Source organism: Lissotriton helveticus, chromosome 3_1, assembly GCF_964261635.1.
Source record: "Lissotriton helveticus chromosome 3_1, aLisHel1.1, whole genome shotgun sequence".
Taxonomy (NCBI): domain Eukaryota; kingdom Metazoa; phylum Chordata; class Amphibia; order Caudata; family Salamandridae; genus Lissotriton; species Lissotriton helveticus.
This window is the reverse complement of record NC_136061.1, coordinates 652,264,583-652,286,362: the sequence shown is the minus strand read 5'-3', so window position 1 is coordinate 652,286,362 and position 21,780 is coordinate 652,264,583. Positions and strand designations below refer to the sequence as shown.

Sequence of the window (21,780 nt, the reverse complement as noted above, 5' to 3'; positions counted from 1 at the left end):
ATAATGACTCCCACCCAGAAGATCCACTACCTGGGTGCACAACTGGACACAGAAAAAGAAAACGTGTGTCCTTCGGAGGAGAGATGGTCATCTATCAAGGCGAAGTGCGTGCTTCTCCAGTATGCACGTCCGACAGTTCGGCAAGTATCCTCTCTCCTGGGGTCCATGGCATCGTGCATATTCATCGTGCCAAACGCACGTTTGCAGATGTGTCCTCTGCAGCAGTGTCTGGAAGATCAGTGGAAACAGAGGACGGGATGCTGGGAGGATCGAATTCATCTCCAACAGTCGGCAAGAGATTCCATTCGGTGGTGGATGAAGAAGGCACACTTAATGAAGGGAGTTCCTTTTTATCAGGTCCCACCAACGCAGACTCTAATCACAGATGCCTCTCTCCAAGGTTGGGGGGCACATATGGGCCCTCTACAGGTACAAGGGCTATGGTCAGACTTCGTGAAAGGATGTCACATCAATCTACTCGAACTCAGAGCGGTCCATCTTGCTCTCAAGTCCCTGGCTCCATCTCTACAGACTCGGTCCCTCCTGGTGCAAACAGACAATACAACTACCATGTATTACTTAAACAAGCAGGGGGGTACCAGATCCAGGACTCTGTCCATAGAAGCCCAGACCATCTGGCATTGGTTACTTGCACGAGACCTGTCCATAACAGCAGTTCACCTACCAGGGAGTCTCAACTCACAGGCGGACGGCCTCAGCAGAGACTTTGTCGAAGCGCACGATTGGGTTCTCAACGAAGACGTCGCGCACAGCATTTTCCAGGCTTGGGGAACACCAGACATCGATCTGTTCGCAGACGCGGCAAACACAAAATGCCCCGTCTTCGTGTCCAGGTTCTCCCAGAAAGGGTCTCAAGGGAATGCCCTTTTGATAGACTGGTGTCAAAATTTGCTGTACGCCTTTCCACCGACACTGTTGATACCAGCAGTGATCAACCGGATGTACAAGACCGACTCCAGAATGATACTGATTTTCCCGGAGTGGCCACGCCAGTGGTGGTTCCCAGATCTCCTTCAGTTGTCAATCAGGCCACACAGGAGATTGCCTTGTCGCCCGGATCTTCTGTCCAAACAGGAGGGGCGAGTGTTTCACCCCAATCTGCCCTCCCTGCGCTTGGCAGCTTGGCTCCTGAAGTCATCCAGTACGGGCATTTACAGCTGAATCCTGAGTGTATGAACATTCTTAAGGAGGCAAAGCTGCCTTCTACAAGACAATCCTACGGATTTAAGTGGAAACGCTTTTACCTTTGGTGTCAGAGTAAAGGTCTTGACCCTATTCATGGTCAAGAACAGGTGATCTTGCCTTATCATCTTTACCTTGCTGAGTCTGGTTTGCAGTTTAGTTCTATTAAAGTCCATCTTGCTGCAATAACTGCTTATAGAAAATCGCCAACACAGATATCGTTTTTTCGGATGCCTGTGGTGAAGGATTTTCTAGAGGGGTTAAGGAAGGTGTTTCCTCCAGTCAGGTCTCCTTCTCCACCTTGGGAGCTTAATGTGGTGTTGACTAAGTTGATGGGTCCACCATTTGAGCCCATACATAAAGCGTCTTTGCAACACTTACCTTGGAAAGTAGCATTCCTGGTGGCCATCACTTCTGCTCGTAGAGTGAGCGAAATTCAGGCTCTGTGTTGCAAGGAACCGTACACAGTTTTTCATGGAAACAGAGTGGTGCTCAGGACTCATCCTGCTTTTCTGCCTAAGGTGGTGTCGGATTTTCATGCAAACCAATCCATAACATTGCCTACTTTCTTTCCAAACCCTTCGAGTCCGGCTGAGCGGACTTTGCATTCATTAGATCTAAAGAAGGTTTTGAAATTTTACTTAGATAAAACGAAGTCGTTGAGACACAAGGACCGTTTGTTTGTGAACTATGGTCCTACGAATACTGGTTTGGCAGCATCCAGGAGTTCCATTTCTAGATGGATAGTGTCATGTATCTTACTGGCTTATCAGCTAGCCCACAAGTCTTTATCAGGTAGACCTAGGGCTCATTCTACGAGAGGGAAAGCTGCTACCACAGCTCTCCTTAGGAATGTGGCTATGTCAGAGATATGTAAAGCAGCTACTTGGCGTTCAGTGCATATGTTTACACGCCATTACTGCTTGGATTCTGATGCGCAGTCTGATGCACAAGTGGGACAAGCATCACTCAGAAATTTGTTTGCTGTTTCTAGTTAAACACTATTTTTAAAAGTGCAGCTATGCATTTATCTGTTCGCCCGCTTCTAGTGGGTATGAGCTTGCTACTCTATTCAGTGCTTATGACTATTAATGAGTATCCCCTGGAAGAGAATGATTAGTTACTTACCTGTAACCCTAGTTCTCTTCCAGGGGTATACTCATTAAAGTCATAAGCACCCTCCCGCCTCCCCGGGCGAGCAGTAGCATTGAAGTTTTTTCAATATGTATTATGAAGTTTTTATGTGCAGATTCCTGCTAAACGTTTACTGTACCGTACAAAAGAACTGACCTAACTGTCACCTGTGGTGCATGATGGGAACAGAGTTCTCCTAGAGGCCTTAAAGGCAAAGTGTGCAGATTCTCTGGGGCCTTAAAGGCAGGGTGCCAGTCTGATTTTCTGTACACAGACAATTTTTCATATGCAGCCTTTTAGGCTAATAACTGTTTACAACAGGTTCTTTGATGAAAATAAAAGTTTTTCATGTTATGAAATGCATTTTGGGCTCATGCCTGTTTATTGCATTTATATACAGCATATTTTCATGCTTCAGAACGTGTAATGTTGGCTTTATTAGCCTATGTATATGTTAGGCTGCATATTATGGTTATTATACATGTATATGTGTATAATTAGTTTAGTACTATGTACTTTTTGATATATTTACACATATATATGTATATTGTTATGTGTTCCGGGTTCCCGCTCATGGGCGGAGATAATTCAGTGCTTATGACTTTAATGAGTATACCCCTGGAAGAGAACTAGGATTACAGGTAAGTAACTAATCCTTCCTGCCTCATGTCATAATATCTAAAAGCGACCCACATTTGTTGGGAAGATATATCCACGCTTTGATGGACACAGCCAAAGAGGTGGCTCCTAAACTACCTGAGTATGTTAGGTCACTTTCTGGAGGTGTTGACTGATGCACAGGCTGAAGCTCATCCGGTGATCCAGTCTGGTCTGTGTACAGCGGATTCAGTCGCCAAGGTGATGGGCTCTTAGGTGCCTACCAGGATGCACCCCCGGTTTTGAAGCTCGGGGTTTTCTCCAGATGTGCAAGCCACTCTGCTTGATCTCCCTTTTGATGATTCCAGGCTCTTCGGGACAAAGGTGGATTCTGCTCTGCAATGTTTCAAGAATAGCAGGGCTACTGCGAGATCCTTAGGCCTTCAGTCCCAGCCTAGGGGTTATGGTTACAGAAGATTTTGAGGATTCGGGAAAGCTTATTTTCGAGGGTGTTGGCAGCAGCAGAACCTCTTCTACAGGTCATATAAAGGGATGGGAAGTGTCTGTCTGTGGGAGGGCCTCCCAGCAGCAGTATTCTCCCCGCCCTACGGATCCTCAGGGAAGCTGCTCTAGATCCCCCATCTGAAGCATGTTGGTCAAGACGAAGGCTGGGTGTCCCATTTCTACAAAATGTTCTACCCTCCTCTCCGTCTCTCTCTCTTAGGGCAGACCTCCTCTTGCAGGGGGAAGTTCTACACCCCCACCTCCAGGGCCTGCACCTTCATGTCTGGAAATTGATGGGGGCAACCTGAGTTTTTTCTCTCCTGCTGGATGTAGTGGATGTTATATTATCGGCCAGAAGACATGCTACCAAATCTGTCTATTCCTATAAATGGGCCAGGTTTGTTAATTGGTGTGGAGGGAGTTCAATTGATCCCTTGAAGGACCATTTATCTGATGTCCTTAATTTTTCTCTCTCCTTGGCCCGGCAAGGTTGTGCAGTGGCAACGTGTACGGACAACTTGTCGGAGTTATCAGCCTTCATTTGTTTGCCAGACCAACCATCGTTGTTTAAGTCTCCTATAGTTATGAGTGTCAGTAAGGACCTCACTAATAGATTTCCTCCCCTTTATTATGCCTCAGTGGGACTTAAATCTGGTTACTTTCCAGATTGGTTCTCCTTTCGAGCCTCTTGATAGTTGTCCGTTGAGGCTTCTTAAATTTAAGGCAGTTTTTAGGGCTCGGGCCTCCGCCTCCACGAAGTGGGGGGGCGGAGCTTCCCGAGGTCTTATGCGTTCAAAAGAAGAAGGAATTCAGAAAGGGCTCTGGCCAGGCACATTCCTTAGTGTTTTCTGGAATCTGCCTAGTGATTCGTCTTCGCTGTGCTGTTTTTTTTGTAGCGTTGACCTGATAGGCTATAAGTAATTTACGCGTGCCCGATGTGGCATATTCTGTGCGCGAACGAGCACGGCCGAGTGATTAATCTTAATTAGGAGCTGTCAGAGTGCCCGTGTAATGCAATCCAGATGGTGCTGCGTTTAACATTTAAGTTCCCGTGTATGTTCGTTTCCCAGAGCCGCTCCTGACAGACACTGGGCTGCGCGCGCCCTGTCACCAGCGGAGCGGGGTTTTTTATTTTAGAAGTATCATTTGGCCTCTCCATAACACGACCCGGAAGGCAGAGCTTTCCTGTGTTTAGTCAAGAGCGCCATCTAGTGGGAAGTGAGCGTAGAGCTGTATTTTCTTTAATGGAGAAAATAGTAATGCCGGAATATGTTCATTGTTTAGGCTGAAGGGAAGCTGCTCGGCAAGCGCATGATTCATCCTTAATGAACATAAACATAGCTGAGAGTGGTTTCAAAACATAAAGGAACTATAGGATATCCATGACGCCTAATTATGAAAAGTGTGTTCTCAAACGCAGTCTAGAAAATAAATACGCGCCCGGATTCAGCACACGGGGAGTGCTTGTGACCGAGAAGCACAAGACCAACAAAAACCGGCACACAATCCAAAGCAGCATTTACTCGTCCTTGGATTCATTTAAATGTCTCGGCGAATTAAACAGATGCTCTAAGACCAAACATAGGAAGGATTTTTCAGGTTGCAAAATTGCTCGTTAGCATAATGATGATGCCCCCAAAATATTGCATCCCATGACCTTTATTTAATGTGATGATGCTAATATTGTAAATCACATAAGGAATTGAGCATTCATCACGGTCTAAAGTCAAGGTCATGATGCAGACAGAGGGTCAGACTCCCTGGCAAAAATGCTTTAAGCAGCCACGCTCCCTTTGTCTCTGTGCATTTTCTCTCTTTCTTGGTTTCTCCTTCTCGCTTGTCTTTCTTCTCCATCTCTGAACACTTTCTTTCTACCCACCTCTCTGTCTCTTCCTTGAAGCTTCCCGGTATTTGCTGCAATTAACCCCCAGGAGATGGAGAAAGTGACAGAGGCACCAAGAAACCAGCCTCCAAAGGCTCCAGCCCTCCAGGGAAATGCCCGGTGGAATACAAGGCCTGTCTGGCCCTGATTGGCTGGCATTGCCCCCTCACTGTACTCCCCAACCCTGCATGACCCCTTTCTTTCAATTGTCTTTGTGTGCGTGGCCAAGCACACACCTACCCGTATGCCACTTACCTGTGTTCTCCACTTCTAAGTGACCAAAGTGGCCGCCTTTGCTCAAGTTCTCTGTAGCTAATACGCCTCCTCGTTCTCCTTAACCCATGCATCCTTCTTCAGCTCTGCTGCTTCCTAGCACCGCTTGCACTTCCCTGAGGCCGATGCAAGATGCAACAATGACATGTGTTTGTAGAATACAAAATATGAACAGACACTGATCTGTGTCAAAGAGACGAACAAGTGGACCTGACCAAGGACCAGAAAGGCTAATTTAGTGTGCCCAGCACACCTGGGCAATCGCTCACAGCTTGTCTTTAACCCCCGCTGTACTCAGTTTTGCAAGCATGAGGAGGAATTGTGTTTTAGTTGGCCCAGTTGTGCGATACCGAGTGAGTAATGCGCCACCTTATACACAAAGAGCCGTCCCTGCAATTACTCTCAAGCTCCACTGTTAAGAGATGTAAACGGCTGTACTAACTTAAAGATTTACAAAAGAGATAGCTAAAAAGGGACAGCAGCTTGGGCTTAGGGAAAAACATGGCCAAAACGGCACTGGGAGTCAGTTACTAAAGAGACAAGTAGTATAATAAAGCATCAAAGCTAGATAAACTTACTATAGTAGACTCTGTGCAGTTTACACCTATGTGGAAAGGAAATATAGCAACATGAAATAGGCAGGTCATGGCTGTCCGCTTGACTGGCAAAATAAAGGTAAAGGAATCTCACAGATTTACAGTTTAAAACAATGTAAATCAAGTCCATAACATCTGAAAAGACACTTGCCAAATTTCATAGAGACCAGAACCATGCAGCTTGACTTATATTTTGCCTAAGAAGTAACCACCAAAGTACCAGGGTCCTTTTGTAAATCCAATGGATCGTGGATAAAGACATAATTAAATTCAAGACTCTTGCAAGACCATTTCCATCATTCACAAGTCACTACAGTCATGCCCCAGTCAATCTAACCAAACATTTTTGGTCTTCCAACTTCCAGTGTGAAATCTGCGTCCCTGAACCTACTGGCTGCCTACTCGCACAGGCTCAATGATTGGCAGATCAATCCATGTGTATTGATGTACTCTATAAAATGCACCCCCACCCCTTTCCTCAGTGGGAACAGTTAGTCTGACTGTGCTCATAAAGCCAGCCAGCTCATTGCCATGTGCAGAATGACAAGGGGCCGCCTGGACAAGCACAGTAGATTGTGCACCTCTTCCACCACAAATAATCTCAAACCTCAGGGAGTGAAAGCAGGGCCCGGGGACATTGAGCAATTTTTTAAGAGCATAGTTAGAATTGGCTGGCCCATTGTCATTCTGCACATGACAATGAACTGTCTGGCTTTTTAAGCACAGTCACACTGACTCTGTGCATTCCAACACTAAAACTGCAGCAGCTTTTTGACTTGTGCACCAAGGGCCAAGCCAGTCAAAGCAAGGAGCCAAGTTTATTCACAGTAATAAAAAAAAAATCTGCCCTTCAGTTGGCCCCGGCCATAGGCCAGTCGGTCAACTCTTGATTTTCCGCTTTTCCTATCCGAGCTTACCCCCAGATGCAACAAGCATACATTTTGCGATTCCTTATTTGCGAAAAATAAGGAATCGCAAATAAGGAATCGCAAAATGCAATGCATCAAGAAATTGCAAAAAAAATAGCGATTTCTTAAAATTCCTTAATTGCGACTAGCAAATTGCGTGTCGCAATTAAGGAATACCTCCCCATTCATTCCTATGGGCCCCAAGGCCCATAGGAATGAATGGGAAGACAATCTCAATATGCGAATCGCAAATAGCGATTCGCAAATTGAGATTGCGATTTCAAGGGTGCAGGGGTGCCCTTAGGGCATGTGTGTGCGCAACATGAAACTTTCAAAAATGCACTTTAGTGCATTTTTCAAAGTTTTTGCAAATTACCATGAAGTTGTACTTCATGGTAATTTGCGTGCCCTATTAGCGAAATTTAGCAAACTTTAATGCATTGCATTTAAGGAATCTCAATTTGAGATTCCTTAAATGCAAGTAATCGCAATTTAGCAAATTCTTAATTTGCGATTTTTGCATTTGGGATGATGCATCCCAAATGCAAACATACCGGTCGCAAAGGGGTAGATTCTGAGAATCTGCCCCTTTGCGAGCGGATTTTTAGGGCTCGGCTGAACGCGCGGAAGCGCGTCTCCGCCGAGAACTTATTGTGGACGTGTCTCCTTTCCAGGAGACATTCCTGGCCGCGCGCATCGCCTTGGAGGCGATTCGAAACGAGGACGCGCACGCGAACGCGCTCGCTGCATTCACTGTAAACTCCTCAGCCCCGTGCGCCGTTTTCAGGCTTCCTGTGTGTGATAAACAAGCGCCAGCTTTGTTTTCCTTCCCAGCTCGCTCGGTCCTCCTAAATATGACTCAGTGCAAGGCTGGGTGTTTTAGGCAGGGTGCGTGTAGCTGCTGAAGGGAGTGGGCGGTTTTTTTCTTGCAGCTAGTTTTAAGTTTGGGACCGCTACTTTTATTTTTTTCCAGTGAGATTTTGGATGCTTGTTTGCACATATTCAGTGAAGTTACATATTACCGTATGCGTTTCAGGAATAGCTGAGTTTAAAATCAACATTATTAAAAAATGAAGATCTCTTGTAGGTCTGTGAAACTTCAGTCACCCGGTAAATCCACTTATATTGATGTACCAAACAATTCGACCTCTTACTTTCCAAGTGCTTGCCTTAACGAGTTCACACCCTCATTTGAAGCACTGGAATGGGTCTATTTTAGTAGCATTTTTCTTTATTATTCCTTTCGTAGTGTCGATACAACCTGTCTTCTTTTGTGACTCAAAACCAGTAGTGTTGGGAGGCATAGGCATGCCGAACAAGACAAAAGCAGACGCAGTGACCCATCCAGCTGCCAATGCACCGCATAGTCGGACACCAGACACATGAAGACGTATGACTGCTTAGGCCTATTTCACTGGAATGTCAGGCATGAGGTACTTTAGTTTCCATTTTGATGGCCGTCCGAGTACTTATCCAGATGCGTCGCACTGCAGCATTGTGCCTGCATTTCTCAGCTGAGACATTTAAAAGGAAGCCCTTATTAATGTGTCACACAAACACCGGGACACGTGAGATTTATATCTGGAGCCAGAGCGACAGGAAATAGGGAGGAGTGAATTTACTTCCTGTCTCATGGGACACGTGCCTCGCTCCTTACACGATGCGGCTATCCAATAGAAAATCTCGTTGGCTTATCGCTGCACGACCACACTAAAAATAGAGCCCAGCGAAAGTGTTGTTACTGCCAGTGGTTTATCATCAGAATCGACCTCGGAGGCAAGCATTTTTAACCGCGAATATTTGCTTTTGCCTTCTCAGTGGATTGTAAAAATACTAAGCTGTTTAGGGTGCACCTAGCAACATGTCCATATTGAAGAATCATTCAAGCTACTGTAAATAGACTTGACCAGTTCTTTACAATATATTGTTAGTGACAGAATGTAAAGTTTTGTGATCACATCATGGACTGTGGGGTCCTCAAGGAGTCAAGTTAGAGATGTTTTTGCTTGTTTTACTTCTTCAGGGCAATCGTGTAAACGAAAAATAGGGCATAGCCCCAATAATAACAAGCATTGGGTAACGCCAACGCGTTTTACGTTTCGAGTACTAACTAAACATTTTAAAAATGCTTGCAGCAGTGGATTTTTTTTTCTGTCAAACGGTTCATCTATGAGATAAATAATGTAAGGTGTTAGACTCGCAGTACATTTGAGATGTAAAATGGTCCCTGTCATCTTACTTTTGGAATGTAAAATATTCCCTCATGCATGGGAGTGCAAGCGCTTCATAGGCTGTGGCATGATAAACCAAGGAGCCAGTACCATGTGATGAGACCATGAAACTCCTCTGAGTGGAACCAATGCTCACGGTGTATTTTTAAAGAATGGTAGCATTAGGTTATTAGCCGCGGCACTATGAAGCCAAGCTTAAAAGTGATGATTTAATAGATCTAAATCAGAATCCTGCTTCACTGATATGTTGAGGTAAATGCTATCATGATGCTTCTGTTAGCAGCGGTGCCTGATCTGTGGGGATACGTTTAGTGCCTTTTCATATATTTGACATACATGCTTACAAGAAGGGTATGCTTTCAACAGAAATAGCGATTTATTGAATTGAAAATCCATTTTTATTTGTGACAAGGGCTGCGAGCCAATTCTCAGAGCGGAAACATGCAGCCTGTGCACCAATCACAGCCCGAGGAAGGGTGGGCCACGCAGGGGGTGGTGCAGCTGCACCACACACACAACACAAACACAGAGGTGTGCAGGTGGCACGCTGCGCAGAAACAGGCAGGTACTACACAGTCATGCTGCAGCACACTCTGTACAAACGACACAAACACAAAGAGACGTGCAGCAGACTTAAGCACCACTGCCATGCACACAGACACCACCACTCCCATGCACACACGGACACCACCACTCCCATGCACACACGGACACCACCACTGCCATGCACACACGGACACCACCACTGCCATGCACACACGGACACCACCACTGCCATGCACACACGAACACCACCACTGCCATGCACACACGGACACCACCACTGCCATGCACACACAGACACCACCACTGCCATGCACACACGGACACCACCACTGCCATACACACACGGACACCACCACTGCCGTACAAACACGGACACCACCACTGCCGTACAAACACGGACACCACCACTGCCATGCACACACGAACACCACCACTGCCATACACACACGGACACCACCACTGACATGCACACACGGACACCACCACTCCCATGCACGGACACCACCCGTGCTTACTTTGTAAAAAAAAAGGGCCAGTGCTTTCATTTGTAAAAAATTACGTGAAAGGGCACTCGCCAGGAGGCTACTGTAGTTAGCCATACACATTACGCGACTTTGAGCTATTGGCATTGTAAATGATAATGACTTTTATTTATGTTTTTGTTTTTAAAACATAAATAAAAGACCTTGTCAAGACCTTAAACTCGCGTTCATTTACAATGCTAATAGCTCTAACTTTTGCAATGCCGAGACCGTTGCATTGTAAATGCTTGTTCTGATTGCTATTACCTCTACAAGGAGGGTTAAGTGAGCTTCAGGCTCTTAGTTCTAAGCCTCCTTTCACCACCATCAATGCAGACAAAGCAATTCTTAGTACCAGAGCTGCTTTCCTGCCTAAGGTGGTTACGCCTTTTCATCTAGGGCAGTCCATCACATTACCCACCTTCTATCCTCTCCCTCGCCCTTCCAAAGAGGAGGAGAGACTTCACCGCCTGGACCCTAGAAGGGCGGTCATCTTTTACTTGGACTGAACCAAGGACTTGAGGTTGGACGATCAGCTCTTCGTTGTTTATGTAGGGAGAATGAAGGGTAAAGCTGTCCGCAAGAGAACACTTTCCAGGTGGATCCTCTTGTGCATCAAGATTTGCTATGCCTTGGCCAAGAAAGAGCCGTCTGAAGGTATAAGAGCTCATTTTACTAGTTACGTTTTTTTCAGCTTTGGCTAGAGGTGTCCCAGTGGTTGACATCTGTAAGGCGCAACTTGGGCCTCCCTCCACACATTTGCAAAGCATTATTGCTTGGATTCAGATGTCAGGAGGGACTGCAATTGTGCATGTTCTGTGCTGCAGGATTGCGTGGTATAAGTTGATGGACACCCTCCTCCGGGAGAGGGACTGTTTAGGGATTCAATGCAAAAGGTGAAGAGTACACAGGCAGGTGTATACTTCAGAAGAACAAGTTACTTACCTTCAATAACACTTTGTTCGAGGCATGTGGGCTGCTGAATTCATATCTTAGCATAGATCGCCGCCTAGTGTTGGGTCTGGATGTTTGCACCTTGTTGTCTTGGAAGAGTCTTCGAAGTATCACGAGATAGGTGACTCCTCCCCTGGACTACAGTGCGCATGGGCATCTTCTCCATCTTCAGATTGTTTTTCTCCGCCATTGGGTTCGGATGCACTTCAACTATCCTCCAACTTCGGGACCGAAGTTTTCCAAATTTCTAAGGCCAAAAACCTTATACTTGCGACGGTATTGTTTCCGCTCGGTATCTCTCGACTCGACAACCCTTTCCATCTATCTCTGGTAGCAGATGTGGGCCATTGGGCCTTTACGACGCCACGTGGGCCTCCTGCCGATGGAAAGGACCCCGTTTAAAAGATGCCCATAATGTCGATCCAAGTTTCCACATAGCGATGAGCATACAGTATGCAACAGGTGCCTATCGCCGGAGCACAACGAAGAAAACTGTCCAGCTTGTGCTCAGTTCCGGTCGAAGAAGACTATCCGGAACTGAAGGGTTGCTCGACAAGAGATGCAGCGACAGGCACCAGAACCTGATAACATTTTCGACGACGAACATGAACTCCCGGAGGCAGCGGACTCCGACCTAGAACTAGTCACAGTAGAAGACCAGTCGGACTCCGATAAAGAGATCCCACCGGGGCAAACCGTGAGTACCAAAGCCCCTAACCTTTCTCCATCTCCAGACCAGGCTCCGGTCAAAGCATCGCCTAAAATCCTTAGCCGCGACTGAAACACCGCTTCAGAAGCCCCACCTTCCGGCTCGGCTCCGAAGACCATACCAAAGCCTTCCGGTACCCCGGGACCCAGCAAAACACTTCCCAAGAAGCCGTCGACTAAAAAATGGCCGCAGAGCCGAGAACGGGCACCGACATCAAAAAAGTTGTCGATCCGAAAAAAGCCGTCTAGCCAAAGAAGGTCGTTGATCCGAAAAAGACAGTCGACCCAAAGAAGGGCGTCAATCCAAAGACCGTCGACCCGAAAAAGGGAATCGACCCGAAAAAGGGAATAGACCCGAAAAAGGGAATCGACCCGAAAAAGGGAATCGACCCAAAGAAAGTCTTCGAAACCGAAGACTGCCGCCGAACCGAAAAAACACATTGAGCCAAAAAAGCCAGTCGAGCTGAAAAAGACCGTCGAACCAAAGAAGGTCGTCGAGTCAAACAAGGCCGTAGAGCCGAAAGAGTCGTCGAGCCGACAAAGGACGTCGAGCTGAAAAAAGCTCCACAGAAAATTAATAACAAGCAAGCAACCGATCCAGAAACATCGGCGCCAAAGCCACGGATAGTGGAAGAAGAATTTTTCCATCCTGATCATCCAGTGAGCCCAGACCAAAATAGGCTGTATATAGAACCTGAATCAGGACATATATCAGTTTACAATAAGATTAAGAGAAGACTGGACACTGAAGCACCTTCTCTTGTTCCTCCTAAGAAAAAGACCTTTTACACCTCCTCCTTTCACTCCTAACATGCCTTATGTTCCATATTCTTCTACACCTCCACACTATGATGACGTAGAAGACATGGGTGAAGATCCTCAACAGGACTTTATATACCCTGATGATCAAGGAAACCAGGATGACACATGGGACGATCAGAATGACCCTGATGACCCATATGATACACAGCCCATACCCGATACCTCGCCATACCCCGCAAAGCCGTCTCCTACTGACGACACTGTCGCTTTTAACCAGTTAGTAGACAGAGCAGCTCAGTATCATGGCGTAAACATGCACACTGACCCTATAGAGTAGGATTTTCTATTTAACACCTTCCCAACATCAGAGAATAGTGTACGTATACTCCCTATACTGAAGGGAGTATTGAAGCACGCACCAGGCATCTTTAAAGACCCAGCCAGGGCGCGTGTCCTCAATCCAAGAATTGAAAAATGCAAACCAGCCCCTACAGACCCCTCTTATATCAAGTCTCAGCTAACACTAGACTCCCTAGTTGTATCTAATGCTAGGAAAAGGACAAATTTGCAAGCAGGTTATGCCCCCCCCCTCCTGACAAGAAGTCACATTTTAGAAGCCTCAGGGAAAAGAGTAGCCTCTCAGGCAGCAAATACCTGGAGAATTGCCAATACACAAGGTCTCCTAGCACGCTATGACAGAGCACACTATGATGAATTGGAGGGATTATTACAACACCTACCAGAACCCTATAAGGCAAAAGCAAATGACCTGATACAGGAAGGGAAATTCATCACTAGCGCATCCATAAAATGCGCCCTTGATGCAACTGATAGAGCCGCTAGGTCTGTGAACCCTAGTGTGTTGCTACGCCGGCATGCCTGGCTCCGCATCTCTGGTTTTAAAAATGAAGTCCAATCTACAATACTCAATCAACCCATTAACCAAGATTTCTTGTTTGGCCCTGCAGTTGATACCATCTTAGAAAAGATGAAAAAAGATATTGACACCGCTAAGTCCATGGGTGCACTTCAATATCAACAATCTAGGAGCTCCTTTCGTCGCTCCTCTTTTCGAGGCTCAGGCAGAGGCAACCCATCCCAAACCTCTTCATCCTTTAAAAGTAGCGCACAAGGCACCTTTAATAAAGGCTCCAATAGAGGAGGTTATAGAGGGAACAATAACAAGGGCAGGGGACGTGGTGGTAATAACACCAGAGCCTCCACCGCCACCAAACAGTGACCCGTTCACACTCCCTCCAGAACACCTAACACCAGTCGGAGGCAGAATAACACAATTCCTACCAGTTTGGAACGCCATTACGACAGACAGGTAGGTGAGACAAATTATCCAGTATGGTTACTGCCTGCTACTCACTTCTACTCCACCCAACATACCACCCAAACACCGTCCAATGTCCAAAGAACGCATCACGCTGTTACAACAAGAGGTACTATCCCTGCTGGAAAAGGATGCCATAGAGCCAGTCCCTTTTCAACATCAAGGGACAGGAGTGTACTCTCTATACTTACTCATTCCCAAAAAAGATGGGTCCTTCCGACCAATATTAGACCTCTGAACCAATACATACTCTCAGAGCATTTCCATATGATCACTCTACAACAAGTACTCCCACTACTCCAGCAAGGGGACTTCCTTGCTATATTAGACCTCAATGATGCATACTTTCACATCCCTATACATCCAGCTCACAAGAGATACCTCAGGTTCACAATAGAAGGTCACCACTATCAATTCAAAGTTCTCCCCTTCGGGGTAACTACGGCACCAAGAGTTTTTACAAAATTCTTAGCAGTAGTAGCAGCACACCTCAGAAGGCATCACATCCATGTGTTCCCCTACCTCGACGATTGGCTCATAAAAGCCAACTCTTACGCACAGTGTGCCAGCCATACCTCACAGACAATCCAGCTACTCCACGAGTTAGGATTTTCCTTAACTTACCCAAAATCACATTTGCAACCCTCCCACTTACAACAATATCTGGGAGCAACAATAAATACCTCAGTGGCGAAGGCCTATCCAAATCCAGTCAGGATAGCCAATATACAGTCTCTCACTCAAAGCTTTCTGCCACAACACTCCCTGCCAGCCCGAGTGTTTATGCAGCTCATAGGCATGATGGCCTCCTGCATATTCATCGTCCCTCATGCTCGGCTTCAAATGCGTCCCTTACAGGAATGCCTAGCACGGCAGTGGAACCAAGCTCAAGGACAACTAAAAGACCTAGTGTTGGTAGACAGTTGCACTTACAGCTCTCTGCAGTGGTGGAACCCACAAAACCTTTCCAAGGGGCGACTGTTCCAAGAGCCAGTTCCACAGGTAGTATTAACAGCGGACACATCACTGACAGGTTGGGGAGCCCATCTCCTTCAGTACACAGTCCAAGGTCTCTGGACAGCCAAGCAAAAGACACTACATATAAACCACTTAGAGTTACTAGCAGTATTTCTAGCAATGAAAGCCTTTCAGAAATACTTATGCAACAAGGCTGTGTTAATCCGGACGGACAACATGACAGCCATGTACTACATCCAAAAACAAGGAGGGACACTCTCTGCAGCTATCTCACCTAGCACAGAGTATATGGAAGTGGACAATTCCACAAAACATTTACCTCCTGGCAGAACACCTCCCAGGAATAGACCATTAGATAGCAGATCTACTAAGCCGGCACAGTCAACAAATACACGAATGGGAGATTCATCCTCAAGTTCTCCAACCATTCTTCCAAAAGTGGGAACATCCAGAAATAGATCAGCTTGCCACAAACGAAAGCTCATAATGCCCGTCCTTTGCCCCCAGGTTCCCACACCCGTTGTCACAAGGCAATGCGATATGAATGAACTGGTCAGGCAGATTTGCGTACGTTTTTCCACCAACCCCACTGATTCCATTAGTGGCACGCAAACTAAGGCAACAGTCACTCACAATGATCCTGGTTGCTCCCACATGGGCAAGGCAGCCATGGTACACGACGCTCCTAGAACTCTCAGTAGTTTCTCACCAAAGACTACGCCTTTCGCCACAATTGCTAACACAGAACCATGGAGAAATCAGGCACCCAGATCCCAATCCGATGAACCTAGCAATCTGACTCCTGAGGTCTTAGAGTTCGGATATCTTAACTTGCCTCCAGACTGCATGAACATTATCAAGGAAGCAAGGAGTCCCACTACCAGAGCATGCTACGCAGCTAAATGGAAAAGATTTGTAATTTATTGTGAAAATAACCAAATCAATCCATTAGATGCCTCCGTCCAAAACCTAATCTGTTACCTGCTACATCTTCAAAGATGTAACCTAGCATACTCATCCATAAGGCTACACCTTGCTGCTATAGCAGCATATCTTCAAAACAGACATGTGTCCCTATTCAGAATACCACCATTCAAAGCTTTTATGGAAGGACTTAAAAGAATTATCCCTCCAAAGCATCCACCTTCTCCAGTCTGGAACTTAAACGTAGTGCTTACCAGACTCATGGGACCCCCCTTCGAACCACTTCATTCATGTGAACTACAGTTCTTAACATGGAAGGTTATGTTAGTTGTGTTTGTATAGCGCATGGCTGCCCCAGCAATAGCAGACGAGTCCACCAACAGAGCTGTGGAGGATACTGTGAAGAGTGCCACATTGGCAGGCTCAGCTAGGTAATTGGAGCTAAATGGAGGCGAACAGCCAGGTTTTTATTTTTGTCCGGAAGAGCCAGTGGTCTTGAGTGGCGCGTGCCTCTTGGGGGATGGAATTCCAGAGGGCCGGGGCCAGGAATTGGAAGGATCGTCCGCCTGCTCTACTCTTGCGCACCCTAATGGTGCGAGCGAGGTGTAGTCGGCGGAGCGAAGAGCACGTGGGGGGACGTAGGAAGAGCAGAGACCGTGAAGAATTTGGGGGGCTTGGCCGTGTAGTATCCTATGAGTTAGACAGTGTTTTGAACTGAATTCTCTGTTTCACCGGCAGCCAGTGAAGGCGACGAAGGATGTGAGGTGTGACAGCGTCTGGGAAGGGCAAGGAGAGTGCGTGCCGCAGCGTTTTGATCCCTTTGGAGTCTATTTATGGTTGTTAGGTTAGCACCATGACATAGACTGTTGCAATTGTCCAGGTGGGATAGGACCAAAGACTGGACTATTACTTGTCTGGTGGACGGATCAAAGACGCCCAGAATGGGCTTAAGGGTGCGTAGGCGTCCGAAGCAAGTACCAGCCACCTTTTTTTTTTTTTTTTACGCGACTCGAAGGAAAGAGTTATTCATTAAGACTCCCAGATTCTTAACTTCCTTCTTAGGCGTCGGGGGAGAGTCCAACGTCGAAGGCCACCACTGGTCACCCCATTTCTGAGAATCCCGGCCGATTAGGAGTACCTCCGTTTTTGAGGCATTGAGTTGGAGGCAGTTCTCCGTCATCCAGCTCGAGATGGCTGTAATATCTTCCTGAAATTTTGCCTGGTCCGATGTGGTATTGTTGGAGAAGGTGAAGATAAGCTGCGTATCGTCCGCATACAAGATCAGTTTGATCCTACGTTCCTTAGCTAGCAGGGCCTTGGGGCGCACATACACGTTAAACAGCGTAGGGCTGAGAGCAGAACCCTGCGGGACCCGCATTTCAGAGGGAACTTGCTGGATGAATCGGGTGGGGTGTGTATCTGAAAGGAGCGCTCGGACAGGAATGATGTAAACCAGGCCAGAGCCTTGTCCCTGACCCCGATCTCCCCGAGACGTCTGAGTAATATCTCGTGGGAGACTGTGTCGAATGCCGTGCTCAGGTCGAGCAGGATCAGCACTGAAGTATGTCCAAGGTCCTGTGATATTCTGAGTTGCTCCGTGACCGCTAGGAGTGCGGACTCCGTGCTATGGTTTGCCCGGAAGCCATTCTGTGACTCATCCAGGATCCCATGTGCCTCCAGGTAGCTGGTCAGTGTGGAGTTCACATGAGCCTCCATAACCTTGGCCAGGTACGGAAGAAGGGAGATGGGTCTGAAGTTTTCAGGGAGGGATGGGTCCAGAGTGGGTTTTTTCAGCAGGGGGATGACTTAAGCATGTTTCTATGATCTGGGGACTGTGGAGGACGATAGGGATCTGTTAATCAGTTCCCAGCCCTCGTGCAGGATGGGGTCCTGGAATTGCCTGAAAGTTTCGGGTTTGACAGGGTCATCAGGAGACCCAGATTTTACCTTTAAGGCCAGGAACTAGAGATCTTTCTTAGTCAGGGGAGGGAGAGTTGGAAGGGAGTGACAGGTGTCTGGCTGATCAAGGCCGGAGAGTAGGTCGGGTTTCAGGGAGGGTCTACTAGTATTCAGTAGATTATAGATCCTCTCAACTTTATTGATAAAGAAGCAGGCCAAATCTTCACATTGAGAGTTTGAGATAATAGTACTGTTTGATCCTGCTGTTACTTTTGTCATGTCTTTAATTATTGGGAAGATGGTTTTGGATGGGTTGGGACTGCTTTTGATCGTATTCGTATAGAAGGCAGCTTTTGTTTTTTTCATAAGTTTATGGTATGCTCTGGTGGCCGCTCTGTAGGTGTTCTTTACTGATGCGTGATGCGTCCTAGGATCTCCTCCAGACACGTTCTAGGGTTTTGCAGTGTTTTTTTCGGCTGCTAGTGTCTCCGAGTACCATGGGTGTGACTGCTCGCGTTTAGGTCGGGACAATTTTTTGGGGATGAGGTGGTCAAGAGAGTTGTTAATCCACCCCCCTATAGGTATTGTCAGCTTCCTCAAGATTGCTGGGCCAGACTGGGCGGGAGGCTTTAAGACTGGACTCTAGGCAGATCGCGTTTAATTTGTGCCAGGGGCGCCTCCACAGGGGGGGGGAGGGGATCTGCTGTATAGTACCTCTTATGCTGATGCAGAAATGGATGAGGAAATGGTCCGTCCAAGTGAGCGGGAGGGGGAGTTGGACTTTAATTCCCTCTATATTGGAGAACACAGGGTCTAGCAAGTGCCCTGCTAAGTGAGAGGGATCTTTAACCAGCTGGGTGAGCTGACATGCTTCCAGGTCATCCACGAAGCTAGAGATGCCAGGGGAGTCCAGATGCTCTAAATGTAGGTTGAAGTCTCCTAGTATACTAAAGTTGGCTGTCTGTAGTGCGAGGGTAGGGATAGTCCAGGTGAGAGATTCTTTAAAAGTATTCGACGGCCCCGGGGGGCGGTAGATGAGGAGCCCCGAAAGAGTGTAGTTGTCCGTTATTCTGACCTTGAATAGGGTGCATTCACAGTCCGTTATGGTAACGGAGAGAGTGCAGGAATAGGTAGTTTTGGCTATTACGGCTAACCCACCTCCCCTTCCTTTAGGTCTGTTCTGAGTGGATATTGAATAGCCTGTAGGAAGGGCCAGTGCTGGAATGGCCGTCGAGTCGTTGGTTAACCAGGTCTTGGTGAGAAAACGTAGGTCCGGCGACCGATCCAAGAGGAGGTCGAATACATCTTCGTGGTGTTTTGCCAGAGACCTGCAATTCAGACTGTATATATTAAGTTTGGTGGGTTTAGGGGACTCTGACTGAATCTGAGAAGTCTCTGTGGCCTTGAACCCACATTTGTTGCACCCTGCAAGTAGGGCATCAGGGTGCTACCCTGGAGCGTGCAGGGTGCCCACTTGCGTAAAGTAAGCAGGTCCTCCCGGGGGGAAGGGGACATCTGCCTGGTCCGAAAGAGCCTGGGGTTCTGGCGGCGGACAGGCGCAGACGGGCTTGCCTTAGGCATGCTTTCGGTGCGCCAGCGGCGCGCCCGCTGCGCCCGTCCGCTGCCCGGGAGTGGTGGCCTGTGGGCTTAAGGGGCGACAAGCCCCGCCTCCACCAGAAGTGCTACGCCCACGGAGGCCGAGCAGGGGTCTATTCCACGCAATCGGCACAAGCCGTGGTGGAACAGGGCTTCAGACCAAGGAAGAGAGGCGCAGGAAAAGGGGAAGATCGTTAAAAAAATCTGCATTTTTAATTGCCATTACCTCCCTCAGTCGAGTGAGTGAGCTACAGGCGCTAACCATTTAGGAACCTTTCATGCAAATACACCACAATAAGTTAGTGCTTCGTACAAACCCCAAATTTATGCCAAAAGTTATCTCCACTTTCCACATCAATCAGTCCATAGAGTTGCCAGTTTTCTTCCAAAACCCGCAGTCCGTGGCTGAAAGAGCTCTACACACACTAGACATTAGATTTGTTGCTTTTTCACCACAACATAAGAGTAATCCCATTTCCAAGACAGGAATAGCCAGATGGATAGTTAAATGCATTCAAATATGCTATCAAAAGGCAAAGCGCACTTTAACAGTTCCCCCAAAAGCCCACTCAACGCGCAAAATGGGGGCATCCATGTCTTTTCTACGAAATATTCCCTTAGGAGACATATGTAGGGCAGCTACATGGTCTACCATACACACTTTCATTAAACACTACTGTGTTGACGTGCAAGCTAAGCAACAAGCTGCTGTAGGCCAGGCTGTCCTTAAAACTCATTTTCAAACCACTGCAGCTGATACAGGCAACCACCGCTAGAGGAGAAACTGCTATACAGTCTATGCTAAGATATGAATTCAGCAGCCCACATGCCTCGAACGGAAAATGCTACTTACCAGTATGCATCTGTTCTTGGCATGTAGGGCTGCTGACATTCATATCGCCCACCCTCCTCCTCTGTGCCTGTCACAGCTACAGGGTTATCTTTTTTACATACATTTACATGGTCATCTCTTACTTTCCTATACTCCATCTTTGCCACAATGGCGAAAAACAATCTGAAGATGGAGAAGATGCCCATGCGCACTGTAGTCCAGGGGAGGAGTCACCTATCTCGTGATACTTTGAAGACTCTTCCAAGACAAGAAGGTGCAAACATCCGAACCCAACACTAGGCGGCGATCTATGTTAAGATATGAATGTCAGCAGCCCTACATGCCAAGAACAGATGCATACTGGTAAGTAGCATTTTCCTTATGGGGTCTCGCTGTAGGCCTCTCTCTCTCCACCCCCCAACCCACCCCCACCCACCCCGTTCGGCGGCTCCCTCCGACATCTGCAGCTTACCTTCTTCTTGCTTCTGTGTCTTTGGCCCCTCCCTCGGCTCGTCCTTCCTGGTTTCATCAGCGTCTTCTGTCCAACATATCTCCCACGCTGGTGCGCTGACCTCCTCTTTATATGTTCCAGCACGGGCCGCCATATTGTGTTCTTGTGCGGCGGTCTGTGCCATATTACACGTTTTGCAGCTTGTCTTGTGGATTCACGTAAGCCACCAACCTCTCCTTTGGATTGACTTTAGAATGCTCCCTAGATTTGGCTCCCTAAACACTTCATCTTTTACTAAACTTGCACAAGTACACACCTAATACGCATGGGAAAAATACTATGATCTTGGGTGGAGTCTGTGTGCTGCAGTATTGTGGATTTCAGCAATATGATCACAAGTCACTTTAGAGGGAAATTTAAATCTTCAAGTGAACTTGCAGTATTCCTACCCACCACTAGTTGGTAGGGTAGTGTACAATATGCGATCTACAAAACAAGTTCAAAATAGTTGCGTAGGAATAACATTTTCCTGTTTTTGTTTTAACGTGTTTTAATTAACCGCTCTTTGTGATGAAAAGTTGTGCAGTTTCTACCTCCTTTTTTTTGTTCCAAAAACGAGCTTCCAAAGTCTGATGACATTACAAGATGGTGCATTGTCTAATGGGGGGTGGGGGGGTTAGTTGTGTGTGTAATTGTGCACTTTTGTGTACATGAAGGAAATAGTGCTCTGAACATACATTTGTTGGCGCTGTCTTAAGAAAATCAGCTCAAGCACCAGATTTCATAAACTTGCGAGCAAGATATAGCCTCATTCCCTAAATGTTCAATCTAAAACGTTTTTGCTTTTTTACATTCCTCTGTCGCACCTTTGTAGATATTAAAGAATTTCTTGAGTAAGCATGACTATGGAGATGAATATTTAAAAAAAACCTTTTACTTTGT

At 46.9% G+C, this 21,780-nt stretch overlaps 1 protein-coding gene across 3 annotated transcripts in view; it reads left to right on the top strand.

Annotated features, from left to right (window-relative positions):
- The window catches only part of PTP4A2 (protein tyrosine phosphatase 4A2), a 211,608-nt gene that overhangs the window by 186,985 nt on the left and 2,843 nt on the right, over positions 1–21,780 (top strand). The gene's annotated exons all lie outside the window — the stretch shown is intronic.